A 13847-nucleotide genomic window follows, 5' to 3' on the forward strand; every position below is an offset into this window, starting at 1 on the left:
ACCCGCTCTCCTAACCAAATGACTTTTATTTATAGGAGTTTTATATTTTACGTTAGTGCCCGTTACGGTTCTTAAGGTAGAGTTTTTTTCTTATTTCTTTATTGAGTTACTGAATGCTCATCTGCTGTCACTTTCTCATGCCACATATCAATATCCTGATTTGCACGGGCGTCTTTTTCTGCACTCCACATTCTTAGCATCACACTGTCGGCCAGTAGTGGCAAAAATTATATGGAAGTGTGTAATTCTATGCAGTTTAGTTGTATTAAATAAATTAAATACCCTTTAACGGTCATTTTACTCTTAATTGTACAAATGACTGCTAAACGCAAAGTCAGCTATCCGACTCGGGCATTAAAATGACTCGTTAAGACATTTGCACAGCTTTGTGACTAACAACGGTAACTAATCCTGAATGTTTAACATGATCATAAATGTTTACCTGTGCAGAAACAGCTAGATGAAGCTAACCGCTCACATTTCCACGTCGTTTACTAAAGTTTGATAGATGAATGAGAGTTTACAACTTTGTAATGTTGTCGTTTAGCTTATTTGGCAATCCTAAAAGGTAAGAATGTGTTTGTTTTTTTAGCTTGTCTCATCACATTTTTAATGTAAGTTACTTTTATTTAGTTTGTAAGACCACTAAATAAGTCCAGATAAAAATTTGCACCTTAAAATTTTTTCTGTCTGGGGAGAGGAACCTTCAGCAGAAGTCACGTTTTAGCATTTGGGTTCTTTTTTCTCCTAGCTGCTCTCGCCGTTCCTGATTCTTTTACACCCTAGAGTTCAGATTACAACAAAAAAGGACGAACACCGGAGAGAATTGGTGTACTTCCACTCAGTCTGATTATATTTAAGTAGCTGGTTGCTATTAGGGCTGGGCGATACATCAAAAATTTATCGTAATTGAAAATTCTGACACATAATTTTTCCCATGCCAATACAATTAGTATTTAAAAAAAGAAAATGTGTGTAAAGTTAATGTCCCAACAGCCCCATCTAGTGGATAACTTTTGTTATCGTTATCAAGGTGAACTCCATATACTGTGATATTTAGGCCACATGCCCAGCCCTAGTTGCTATGGTTACCATAGTGAGATCGGGGATTACGTCTTGTAGCTGTATGTTTGTTTATATTGTTTTAAATTATTTCCCTTTAATCTTACCTTATTATAATCCAGGGAAAACACTGAATTCAGTTGGAAATGCCACTTTGTTGGGATTATTTATTGATTGTAAATCCACACATGTTTAGTTTATTTATCTGTGACTTTTTTTTTCATCAAACAGGAACTAATCATTTTCTTTTAAATGTTTGTCTGAAGATTTATGAGAAGGAACCAAAAGTTTAGGGATTAAATTACAGAGACGACCATTACTTCACATTATTCCAAAGACTTTAGATTATATTAAGAAAGAATCACTATTTTCATATTCTTTTCTTTTTCATACCAAATACATTTGGGCAAACATTCTCTGACGTGTTTAAGAGAAATGTTTGGTGCAAAATAATAATGTAAATATTCTAATGTTCTGAAGCCATATAGCCTTTAGAGAAGAACCGGTTTATTATAATTGTCGCATCTGTCTCGTCGCTTGAAATCAAATCAACAGTTAAATTGTCTGAAATTTTCCAGATGGAAGCATAAACAAACTGGATGTTTCTGGAGGTCTTTGTGATTGTTTCAGAACGTAGCCGTCTTTTTCACTGATGCCTCTTGTTTTTGCTTCTATAATCATGTGCTTTAAATGTTCGGGTGCTCCATTGTAACAACAGCTGTCGCTTTATACCGAATGTCTTTGCTTTTATGTTGGCGTGTGCATTAAACCATCGCTGTGTTTACTTCAACAGAGGAGCTGAAGTTTTGCCTCAAATCAAAGAAACCGGCAGGATTCATGGAAACGGTCAAGAATGAATTAAATATTTGTGTTCAGTTGAACTGATCACCAATTATTTGTTTCTATACATTTTTCATTTGGTTCTCTTGGATTTTGTATAAGTTGATTCTTAAATTTTTATTTAATCCTTTCATGCATGAATTATGAAATTTTAAATCAGGATAATTTTTGTATAATTTATCTTTAGGTATGAATGAAACACATTTCCACCAAAAATATTTTACTTTTAATTTTCTAAGAATTTATTAAATGCCCGGGGGGGGGGGGGGGGGGGGGGGGGGGTTCAGCAGCAGCAACTTAGCTAAAACATCCTATAAATATTCTAAACTGATACACTTTGTACACTGTAAAAAAACAGTCTTCAGTTTACTTAACCAGGTTGTGTCAACTGGTTCCACGGTTCATTATAATTGTCGCATCTGTCTCGTTGCTTGAAATCAAATCAACAGTTAAATTGTCTGAAACTGGATGTTTCTGGAGGTTTTTGTGATTGTTTCAGAACGTAGCCGTCTTTTTCACTGATGCCTCTTGTTTTTGCTTCTTCTATAATCACGTGCTTTAAATGTTCGGGTGCTCCATTGTAACAACAGCTGTTGCTTTATACCGAATGTCACGTCACCCTTCTGTTCATTGAGCTCCACTGGCTACCGCTAGCAGCACGCATCAAATTCAAATTGCTAACACTAGCATACAAAGTCCGAGATGGTACGGCTCCCATCTTCCTGAATCCTCTTGCAAAGGCTTACGTCTCGGCCCGGCCGCTCCGGTCATCGCAGGATCGTCGGCTAGCAGTGCCTACACCACGCTCAGGACAATCCAGACTCTTCTCATGCATCGTTCCACAAATGTGGAATGACCTACCAAGCACTACCAGCACTAGTAGTAGTGATGTTTATTTGACATGGACACAGCAATTACATTGGACGAACCAGATGCATTGTTTAGTGTGTTAGCACACGTGCTAATTTGCAACACTTGTCCTAAGTGCGGCTTCCTTTTCAATTTTCAAGAAACTCCTGAAGACCCTGCTCTTCAGAGAGCATCTTCTTAACCAGCACCCCTCCCTGCACCCGCCCCCCTCTCTACTGTCCACTCATTGTTCCCTCCTCTCCATGATTGATGTTAAGTTGTTGTTATTGTTGTTGTTAGCCTCAAGGACAACATGCCGATTATCACTTGTAAGTCGCTTTGGACAAAAGCGTCTGCTAAATACATAAAATAGTTGCTTCATGTAAAGAGTCGTGTTTCCATTGTCGGAACTTCACGGTCAATTCTGGGAAATTGAGTGGGCGATGCAATGTCCTGGTCCTCTCAGCTGTTGTTCAAATTCAGCTTCAGCCCTTTCAGAACTTTGCACAGACGTCAGCATACCACCAATGCTTCACCAGTGAGTGATGTCACTGATCAGCGCCAAAAAACAGTTACATTAATAATATTAAGTCTTATTCTGTTGAAGTATATCATAATTTAATCCATTGCAGGACGAGAGTAGCATAAAATGGGGCATTCATTGACTAGAAGAAGCAAATTTTTTATGGCACTCAGTGAGACAACAAAGCCCCGTGAATTACGCTGTTGCGGGGGAATTTCTGGTGATCGGTGCTTATTTTCTTTTGCTTCGATTTCTGCTTCACAAGCAACTCTTCTAACAGTTGTTTTGAACGGTATCTGCTGAAACCACTTCCTACTGAGTTACAACCAATCAGGGTGAGTTAACCAAAAGCTCCGCTCGGCTACTCCACCAGGCCTTTCCGAGTACCTACCCCTGCTCAGAAAGTTCTGGAAAACAGCCGTTCAGCCCGCCCGGTCAAGGGGAGACACGCACGTCGGGAAGTTCTTGTAAATTTACCTCAGAGTTCCAATAACACAACATAGAACAGTGATATTACTCTTTTATATACACGATTTAGTGGGACCAGTTGACATAACTCAGTTGGGTAAACTGAACATTTAATTTCTTACAGGGTAGCTAAGTTGTACGTGGGTTAGAATGAGCTAGGTCTAAGTTGATGATAGCAGTTTAATAATAAAGTGGTGGTTCAGGTGGTGAGGGATCATCCTACCGGTTGTGAACTGGCTCTTTGAACCGACTCAGTTTAGGGAAACCGAAATTAGTTCTGACCAGACTGATAGGCTAACAGCTAGTCAAAAGCAGGCCAGTCATGTAACTGACCTCACTGTGACTCTTAGCGTATAGATCTGAGCAGAGATCATCTCTTTCTCCAAACTGAGGTCTTGCATAGAGCTAAGACATGAATTTCTCCTGATTTTCCTAACCACCCGCCTGAAATCACCTGAACCGTCCCGTTTAGTAGCCCCATGAGTGCGTTCACACCATGACTCAGCTTAATAACCCCTGCTGTTGTTAATCCACCATGACACGTCTGTCTTTCTCCCGGGTCTAATTCCATTTTCCTGATTCGACTCCCACAGCGTGCACTTTACTAAAGCAGAACCTTTATTCTGGAACTCCGGTGGAACAGAGAGCAATAAAAAGGCTTTATGTTAGAGTTCACGAGTCATTTAGGATCAGCCTCATCGTAGGACGAGTTCTGGAAGACGAAGCGGAGTGGAGATTTCCCCCTTTTTACTCATCCTGCCTCATTTTATCTTTGCCATTCAAATCGATGGTTTGCAGTTTCTGAATTGTAATTTCGCAAATTGTGAAATATTTTTTTACCTTCTATTCACAAACATATATACTGTACATAAAGATGGAAACTTTAACGCCATGTTCAAATCTGAAAATATTAAGTGTGCGCTACCAGTGTGCACGTCGTCAGCTTTCATCACTTCAGTGTAATGATCAGTCTAACTAACAACTATGCTGTAAAGTCTGTCAGAAAATAAACATTAAATTCTCATTTCAAACATGCTTCTGTCTCTTGGCTGAAGATTTTTTTTTTTTGTTGGCAGTCAAAATTTTGCAGTAAATTGGACATTTTGATAAGTCTGGTGGACAAAATGTTCTTACAAGATTACCAGAAAATAAATGAAATGGTAAATTTTTTACATAATGATGACCTTTTTATCTTCAGATTAAAGGTAACGCTACATTTCTGTTATATTTCCATGAAAAGCTGCTGGAATAATTCAGTAAATTAGAAGCCAGGGGAAGTGGTGACCCTCTCCCTCTGGTTCTAAAAACATTTTAAAAATTTTAATTTACATGCATAAATAGTTTTTTTTATTTCATGTGGGGATTTTGCATACCTTAAAATTATTTACAGTCAAGCAGGAATAAAATTTTCGGATTACTTCATTAACCTGCTGTAACATTAAGGTGGCAGTGAGGCTCATATTTGAAAAATAAAACATTCAGAAGCATTTTGAGCTTAGAAACCTTCTAAAACAATAATAATAAACAACCCGTGAGCATGGGAGGATTAACAGGAGGACAGGGGCCCATAGGCTACACTTGTTCGGAACCAAAAATGCTTGATCGAAGTGAAATATTCTTATCCTATATTTTTATCTGCAGATATTTATTTTAATTAGGGCTGTCAAACACCTAAAAATGTTAATCTAATTAATCATAGGGTATTTGTGAATTAACCATGATCTACCAATATTTTCTGGCATTTTCACCCATTTCACCCCAGCAGCCAGGATCCGGGTTTAAGTTAGCATCCACCGTCAGCGTCACCTGGCTAGGACCTTCTGCCGGGCTCCCATCAGAAACAACTTGAAGCAGGTCTGCCTCTGCCCCCAAGTGGACAATATCAGCTTCTCTGTGACTGCTCGTTCCCTCCTTTGAGCTAGCATCATGAACCTCTGCCGCTCCAGCTAGCGTAGCTCCGTTGCCTTCATCGTGAACGTGTTGCTTTTCTATAACCTGCTGTTGGGTCCAGCAGCAGCTTTAAAATATCCTGTCAATTTTGGGATTTTCTGCAGAAGATTTTTGTGCTTTTGTTCTTTGATTCTCTCCGTTTTTCTTTTCTGAGTGCCACTCTCATTTTCTTTCTGACATTTTTTTTCATTTCCCTCGTTAAGAGCAGCCTATGATACATGAATATGACGCATCATGTGACACGTTACTTCACTCAAGACCGCCACAATGTTTACCCAATCAGTGTTGCTTATGATTTTGTCAGTTCAAGAATATTCTTGCATGTAAATTTAAATAAAATCATATATTTTTAGCTGGACAATGGGGGCCCCAGAACACACGTGGGCCCCTAGGCTTAAGCCATATCAAGCCTGTGCATTAATCCGGGCCTGCCCGTGAGGTTAGTGAGTTATCTGCTTGTTGATGATTCACCACTAAATGGTTTTGTCACTAAAACCCAGAATGAATGAATGAATGCATTTGCAGCAACACTCACTCGCTCACTCTCACCTGGATGGTGGTGGAGGATCCATCGATCCAGCCTTCTTTTCTGGGTGACAATACTTGGGGACGGGTGTCTCCTGGGGAACTGATTGCCTGTCAGAAAGACCTCAGTATGTCCAGCTGAGGAGGATCATGTCTGATGTGATCAGTCTCACTGTCCTGGATCTGTTTCTGTTCAGTTTTGACACCTCAGAACATCCGAGTCCCTACACCTGCTGAAGTTCACTCAGCAGTGGTGTATACGGGACCGACGGGAGATGGAGCGTGGGAATCTGGTGGAATGTGGTCAAGACAAAGGAGGCGATGACTTCTTTATTTTCTTGGAAAACCAAATTTCAGAGACAAATATTCCAAAGGGTCTATTTTACTGCTCAACTGATCTGTTTTGTGTAGAAGATGAATGCTTCGCAGCCCAAACATCTGCACTGGATGACTTTTTGTCTTTCATCTTAGTTATTTTTACAGAAGAACTACATCAACTAAATAAACAGCAGGGGGAAAAAAAGTCTTTTTTTGTGATTGACTTTAAAGATATTCCACCCCTAAGTGAAATTTAGCCTGTGGTTGTATTACTCAGAGTTAGATAAGTGGAGAAGAAAGCATTTTGTATCCGGCCCAGTCATTCTCCTAGTCTGGTAATATAGGGCTTTTGATCACACGTGATTACGCATAGCATTATGGGATGTGCGCGGACAGGAAGCTTGGCGAGTGTAAACAAAACGGTACTGTCGCAGAGAAGAAGTGGATTTGAGTGAAAGAAAGTGTTAAACAACATGAGATCCCAAAAAGGATGCGGAATATACAGGGGCACGTTAATTAAAGATATTGGGGACCAGTATGTGGACAATATCATCGTTATAAATGGTTTTGATCTACATGAAAGACCCAAGACCAGAGCACCGATGACGTATTGTTCCCACTGCAGTTCTGCATAACGGACATTTTCGGCTTTCTTTTTTGTGGTGTGAGCGGATGCAAATGTCCGGATGCGAGTTAAACGTTTTATTTGTTGGTTTTTCTAGTAAAACAATCCAAATTGTCCTCCTACAGAAGAAGTGTAGCGAGAGAAGTTGTGTTGTGTCAGTGCACCCGCATTAGCTAGCCTCTGTGTGTGTGTGTGTGTGTGTGTGTGTGTGTGTTTCATGTGAATGTCGCGGTTGAAGGAAAGAAATGATGTATAAAAAACGTACACCATCTGTAACTTACCAGATTGAAAATACACTGGAAGGTGATGTTTAGTCGCCTTATATCTGCGATCCAAGTGAGCCAACAAGACATTAAGCTAGATACTTGGGCTTCGTGGTTTTGGCTCTAAGCAGGAAAAGGGTGAAAAGTTAGCTTGTTTTCCACCTTCATTCCCCTGGCAATCACGTGTGTCACCCCACAACGCAGCGACGATTTACTAGAGTTGTGTAATATAACTGACCAAATGGATAATCGATTAATTTAAGCCGCAAGAATGAGACTGAGCGCGCTGTTTACAGTAGAAACAAGCAATAAATAAGGACTCACACGCCTGAAGTCACAATCACAAGCCCTATTCTGTTAGCTTTAGCTTAGCATAAACAATGTGTGTGAATGGTAACAGCTAGCATTTCAATCATACAAATTCTAAAAGACATTACTTCCATGAACACAAATGCATGTCTTCTAGGGACCCTAGAATGTTAGCTGGTACCATATGATGTCACAATGTCGTTGTGAGCCTGTGTGTGTGTATTTGTTAGCGGCTCCGCCCTCTCAGTCTGCTAGGCAACAGCATTTGTTGCATTTTTCAAACAGGAAGTGGGAGTGGAGTAATAGGCCTTGTTCGAGTTGAGCAGCGTCTCGCTTGGAAACCAGACGAGAGCAGATGGAAGCAGCAGGGGGAGTGGCTGAAAGCCGGCGTTTAAGTCGGACATATTTCCCTACATGTGTAGCTCGTGGTGACGATGGATGAAGATATCGCGTTAGAGTTCACACTTTTTTAATTTTCAATTTTAATTCTGGTGCCTGTTAGCAGCTGAAACACATCCTCACGTGCTTGTGGATATCATATATTGTATATGAAGGCATGACTGTAATAATAAGTAAAGGTTATCAGCTGTAGCTTCAGTGTGCTCATAGGAAACGTGACAAAAGAAAACAAGACACATTTCTCTTTATGGCTTATATTGTTGTCATCATCAACGTAACATGATTTACAGAATACATGTGACCAACGAACATTTCATGTTCTACCACCGGATGTTTGGATCAAAATATGAACCAATTAGATCTTCGATCAGGTGAGAGCCAGGCGTTTCCCGTCATCCCCTAAGTTTTGCAGCCAATGGAGAACAACTGAAGCGCCTTGCTCCAAAATCTGCAGCCGCCTTGATCTCACGAGGTTATCGTAGCCTACGTATGCATGACGTCAGACCAAGTCGGCGTCAAGTCGGACACAAATCTAACCGGCATGCACTGCTTGCCGATCACCGCTGATTTAATCTGCGCAGAACTGGCTTATCTCAAACACGGCCATACTCTGGTAGGGGGTTACTTGCTCTTTAACGAGGGACAGCACACCATCAGAAAATGTAACTCCACCCCTAGTCAAGATTTGAAAAATGCTATGAAAGTGGGCGTTGCCAGGAGGCACAGAGTGGCATGGCCACGTGTGGGGAATTTCCATCCTGGGAGGGAGGGGGAGTGGGAGGAGACTGTACTGATGACGTGAAATTGTTCCAACACAGTCAGTCACAAGTTTAAAATGCAGTAGCTGCTGTTCTGCCACAGGGGGCAGCACTAAGACGTTTTTAGACCTAGATTCAAGATTAAATCAAGTTTACACAAACGTGTCAAAAAATGCACAGAAACAGAAAGATTACATTTGTAAAGACCCAATTATACAGTTTATAAGCAAAAAATGTATTTTGGGGTTTAGTTACTGAACATCAGAGTAAGTTGTGGAAAAATGGCTGAATAAATGATGGATAAAGTAGGTGTTATTTGGGGCCAATGTGTCACGCCCTTGCACCTTACTGTGATGGCTTACAGCAGTTTGAATTCGTAATGTAGTCCCAACTCTACAGCGCCTCCTGTAATTCCTTCATGTTACTTATTAATTTCATTTGGAGTCGATATGATTATTGAGGTCACCAAGAAAAAGTTGGATCATAATTGAATCATCTTCATGACTTTTTCACACTAAATGCTAGCTTTTACCATTCACTTACATTGTTAATGCTAAGCTAAAGCTAACAGGATACTGCTAGATTAGGAGAACAGCTGGGCTGGTTGTAAAATGCATTTCTTCACTGATCTAAATGGCGAATACGGCAACAGACTAATGTTCACTCAGGGGTGGAACATCCCTTTAAGGGTCTTTCATGTAGATGATTGACCACATGTATTTAACAAGCCTCGTTGCTGCATCAGATTTACATATGTAGCGTAAAATAACCCTGAAAGCCCTTCAAATGGATCGATCCACCTCCTTTTTATTGATACTATAGTCCAGTACAATTGCTGTCTAATTTGTCTGTCAAATGGTTTTTCATCACAAGAGAACTGAGTGAATGAATCTTCTCTCCAAGGGGACTCTCCTGATTGCTCCTCGGTGTTTAGAATAGTGGTCCTTTGTGAAGCTGCTTTTGAACACCAGGGTGTCTCAACTGAATGCACATAACTAAGTGCTCATTAGCCCCATTTAGTGCTGTAAACTGTGACGTATCTTCAAAATGACTGAAAGTTTCTGTAATGCTCTGACATTTGGATGCCTCCAACACAAATTCAAATCTCAGAGCCAAACCGGTGAGCCTGACTCCTACCAGCAGATGGCAGTATGCAACCGTCCAATCACTGTGCTCTGTGACAAGTGCAGCCTTTACTTTTTCTCTTTTAGTTTCACAGCTAGAACCGTTTGCACACTGAATGCATCACAGCAGTTTTAATCTCTGTGTTGAGGGGAGGATGCAGGCTTTTGGTGGCCTCATTCCATCCGTTTAATGGTGCGCTCGCTATTGCACCCCTTCTCGTTTACATGGCTCATGTACCTCAACTACTGTATGGCTTATTGTTGTGTGCAGGCTTTTAAAGCCCTGAGCCGTCGCAGCCTGCAAGCCAACGCTCTGGGGTTCAGCTTCACCAGCTGCGCTTAGATAATGTTTGGTTACACAACAAGAAGTGTTTTGAGTTAGAGTGTGATGGAGAAGGGTCAGGTCAGAGCCGTGTGTGGTTCGTTTTGTCTTTAAAAAGCAGAACAGGCAGATGTAACTGCTGTGAGACAACAAACTGGTTTTTACTTTCGGATGGTGAATTATCTGCCGTTTCATCTGAGCTGGGTTCCATTTGGGCCGAATCAGGAAAGGAACAGTTGAAACAAAGGAGCACCTCTCAGGCTGGTTGATGAGTCACTTATCCACCACGTTGATATTAACTTGTTTGTTTTATTCTTCATCTTTTCTCTGATCATAAATCTACAGAAATTAGTCAGATTTTATATCAGAGTTTCTGCTGCTTGGCTTAACTTGACTTCAGCTCAAGGGCGCAGATAGGATTTTCAAACGGGGGGGGGGGGGGGGGGGACAAAGGTCCAATGTACCCTCCCCCAAACACATACACACACATGCACGCACGTACACATATATAAACAATTGCAAGAGCCTTAACTAGAGCTCAGTCAGTTTGTGTAATTTCATCCAGTGGTTTACAAAAATAAAGGATCGGAGTCTTTCTGAATCTGGGGGGGACAGAACCCCCCGCCCCCCACCCTATCTGTGCACCTGCTTCAGCTCTCTGCAACATCTGGAATCTATTAATACGGGCAATGAAGAAAAAAAGACGAATGAACAGATGAATTAACGATGGATGAATGGATGAAGGGAATGAAAGATGGATGAACAGATGAATGAATGAATAGATGAAAGGAAGGAAGAAAGGGATGATGGAGAGATGAATTAATGATGAATGAATGGATGAAAGGGACAAAGGATTGATGAACAGATGAATTAATGATGAATGAATGAATGAAAGATGGATGAACAGATGAATAAATGATGAATGAAAGGAATGAATAGATGAAAGGAAGAAAGGATTGATGAACAGAATAATTAATGATGAATAAATGAAAGAAACGTATTGATGAATGAATGAATGAATGAACAGATTAATTAATGATGAATGAATGGATGAAAGGGATGAAGGATTGATGAACAGATGAATGAATGAATGAATGAATGAATGAATGAATGAATGAAAGGAAGAAAGAAAGTGATGAACAGATGAATGAATGAACAAATGAATGAATGAATGAATGAATGAATGAATGAATGAATGAATGAATGTGATCATGAACAGATTAATTATTGATGAATGAATGGATGGTAGGATGGACAAATTACTGATTGAATGAATTTAAGGAAGAAAGAGATTATGAATATATTAATTAATGAAGGATGGATGGCAGGAAGGACTGATGAATGGATAAATTAACAAAGGATGAATGGGCGGGTGAGTGAGTGAATTATAGGACTGATGAATGGACGAATTAATGAAGGATGGCAGGATGAATGAATGGACACTTGAATAATAGACAGACAAATGCATGAATGAGTGAATAAAATAATGATGGATGGATGATTAATGGACAGAATGAATGAATGATGGACAGACAGTGTGATGGCTGCAGCTATAGACGCTTATATTAGGTGATATTGATGAAACGTCACTCAGTCACAATAAAGACCAACACCACTAAATTAGAATTTAGTTTTTCTTAATTATCGGGTTTAATTTAGAGTAAACAGTCTTCTGTAGGTTTCTAGTCCCTTTATATAATCGCATGACACTGTTTTCTAAAATGAGTGCACATATTTTAGTTTACGTTGTTGTGTATGACAGGATGTAACCCTTTTTCTTTTTAGAGGCAGCTGCAGTCCCTCTGCTGACCAAGTAAGAGGTGGAGAAAGGGGCAGAGCAAGGCTTTAATGAGACCCACCACCATTCGTGGGAGGGAGGGATTTGCTTTGTAGGTTTCTTGGTCCTTCACAGATGGATGGATGAACAGAAGATCAGTGTGAGCAAACTCTCTACCTTCCTGTCTGAACTTGTGTCCAGACCCGGATCATGGCCCAGATCTAATCAACATCCAGACGGTACCTCTCTACTGGATGGACTTGTGGGTCCATCATCACGCTCTGCTCCTGAAACTGATCCCTGATTCTGATCCCAGAGTCAGAAGGCGCTCCGCAGCGATGCTTCACCCTCCCATAAAAACCAAAACAAACGGTAGTCACAGAGACATTATTAATCCAGACACACGGGCTTGGGCTGATACCTCCGCGTCTGTTGTTTGATGTATTAGAACGAGCAGAACACAGAGGTGGACTTTTTCCATTGGCATCTTGGTTGATGAATAAAACATCAGAGTTGGAACAGAATTGAATTTCTGAACACAAGAGCAAAATGGTTATGGCTCACAGGACACTTTACAGTCTGTGACCCTCTGCAGAAAGTGTTTTTAAGACAGTCAGCTGTTTCTGCAACGTCCTGCGTGCTCGGAGAGACACGAAGAGGCCATTAAGTGATGTTTACGACGTCTTATTATCTTCTACTGTAAATGCAAGGCACGCCTTTAATGGTACTCCACAAAACGGGAAGGAAAGCCTCTGCTGCTGATTCTTTATGTTTTTGACATTGACTCCCAACTATTAAATCATGAATCGGCCTGATAACACCAATTTGAAGGATGCATTTCTTTGAACGGCTTTTTGTTAAAAGGTTGAAGGATCCAGAGCACCTGCATGCAGAGCAAGGATTAAAGAAAAATAGATGAAGAACTTCACAGATGAGTGTAAATGTGAAATAAAGAAGGATTGGCCTTTGTGAGGGACGTTTAACAGTGAAAAACACGTATTTCTGGTGGGAAAAAGGCTCTGCTTTGGTGTCACACTTGCCTGTTGGTAGCAGTGTTGCTACATCGCCTCGCTCATCGTCGTGGCGACAAAGCCGGCTGTCACCGGCCGGCGGGGCTCCATGCTACAGCAAAGAGTAGACTCATGTTTAAGCTGGCATTTTAAGAAACTGCGATCTGATGTGTTTATTAGGTTTTTTTTATAGAATTAACACAAATGTGCATCATCTATCTGATTAAATGCATTTATTGTCTTTTGTTTCGGATATCAGTTTCAGGTTTTAAAGTCTCAGATTGTTTGTTTGTGAACAAAATCACTAGATTCTTGCAGAAATTATAATGTTCAACTAAATATTTTACATTTAGAAAGTGAGCCGAAACAACATTGCATTTTTTTGTCTGACTGAACCACAAATTATTTAGTGATAATTGATAAATGACCTTTCCATCCATTCCGTCAAGCAGCGGGTCAGTCTACGTGCAAGATCCTGGTCCGACAAGTTCATCCGGTCCTGTGTAGGAAGCGAGCATGGGGAGGGTTTATCACCTCCCAGACTGCTGATGGCACAGCCCTTTTATCCCAGGTGTGGCTCATTAGAGGGATTCAGCTCAGCTGTGCTCATCTGCAGCCTGGAAGAGAGGAGGGGAATGGGCGGAGTCTGTGCTGATCACTGGGGCTGGGTGATCCTGGCTCCTGGATCTTAAGAGGCCAGTCGCCTGTATAAACACTTTAAATGT

Source organism: Nothobranchius furzeri, chromosome 5, assembly GCF_043380555.1.
Source record: "Nothobranchius furzeri strain GRZ-AD chromosome 5, NfurGRZ-RIMD1, whole genome shotgun sequence".
NCBI lineage: Eukaryota > Metazoa > Chordata > Actinopteri > Cyprinodontiformes > Nothobranchiidae > Nothobranchius > Nothobranchius furzeri.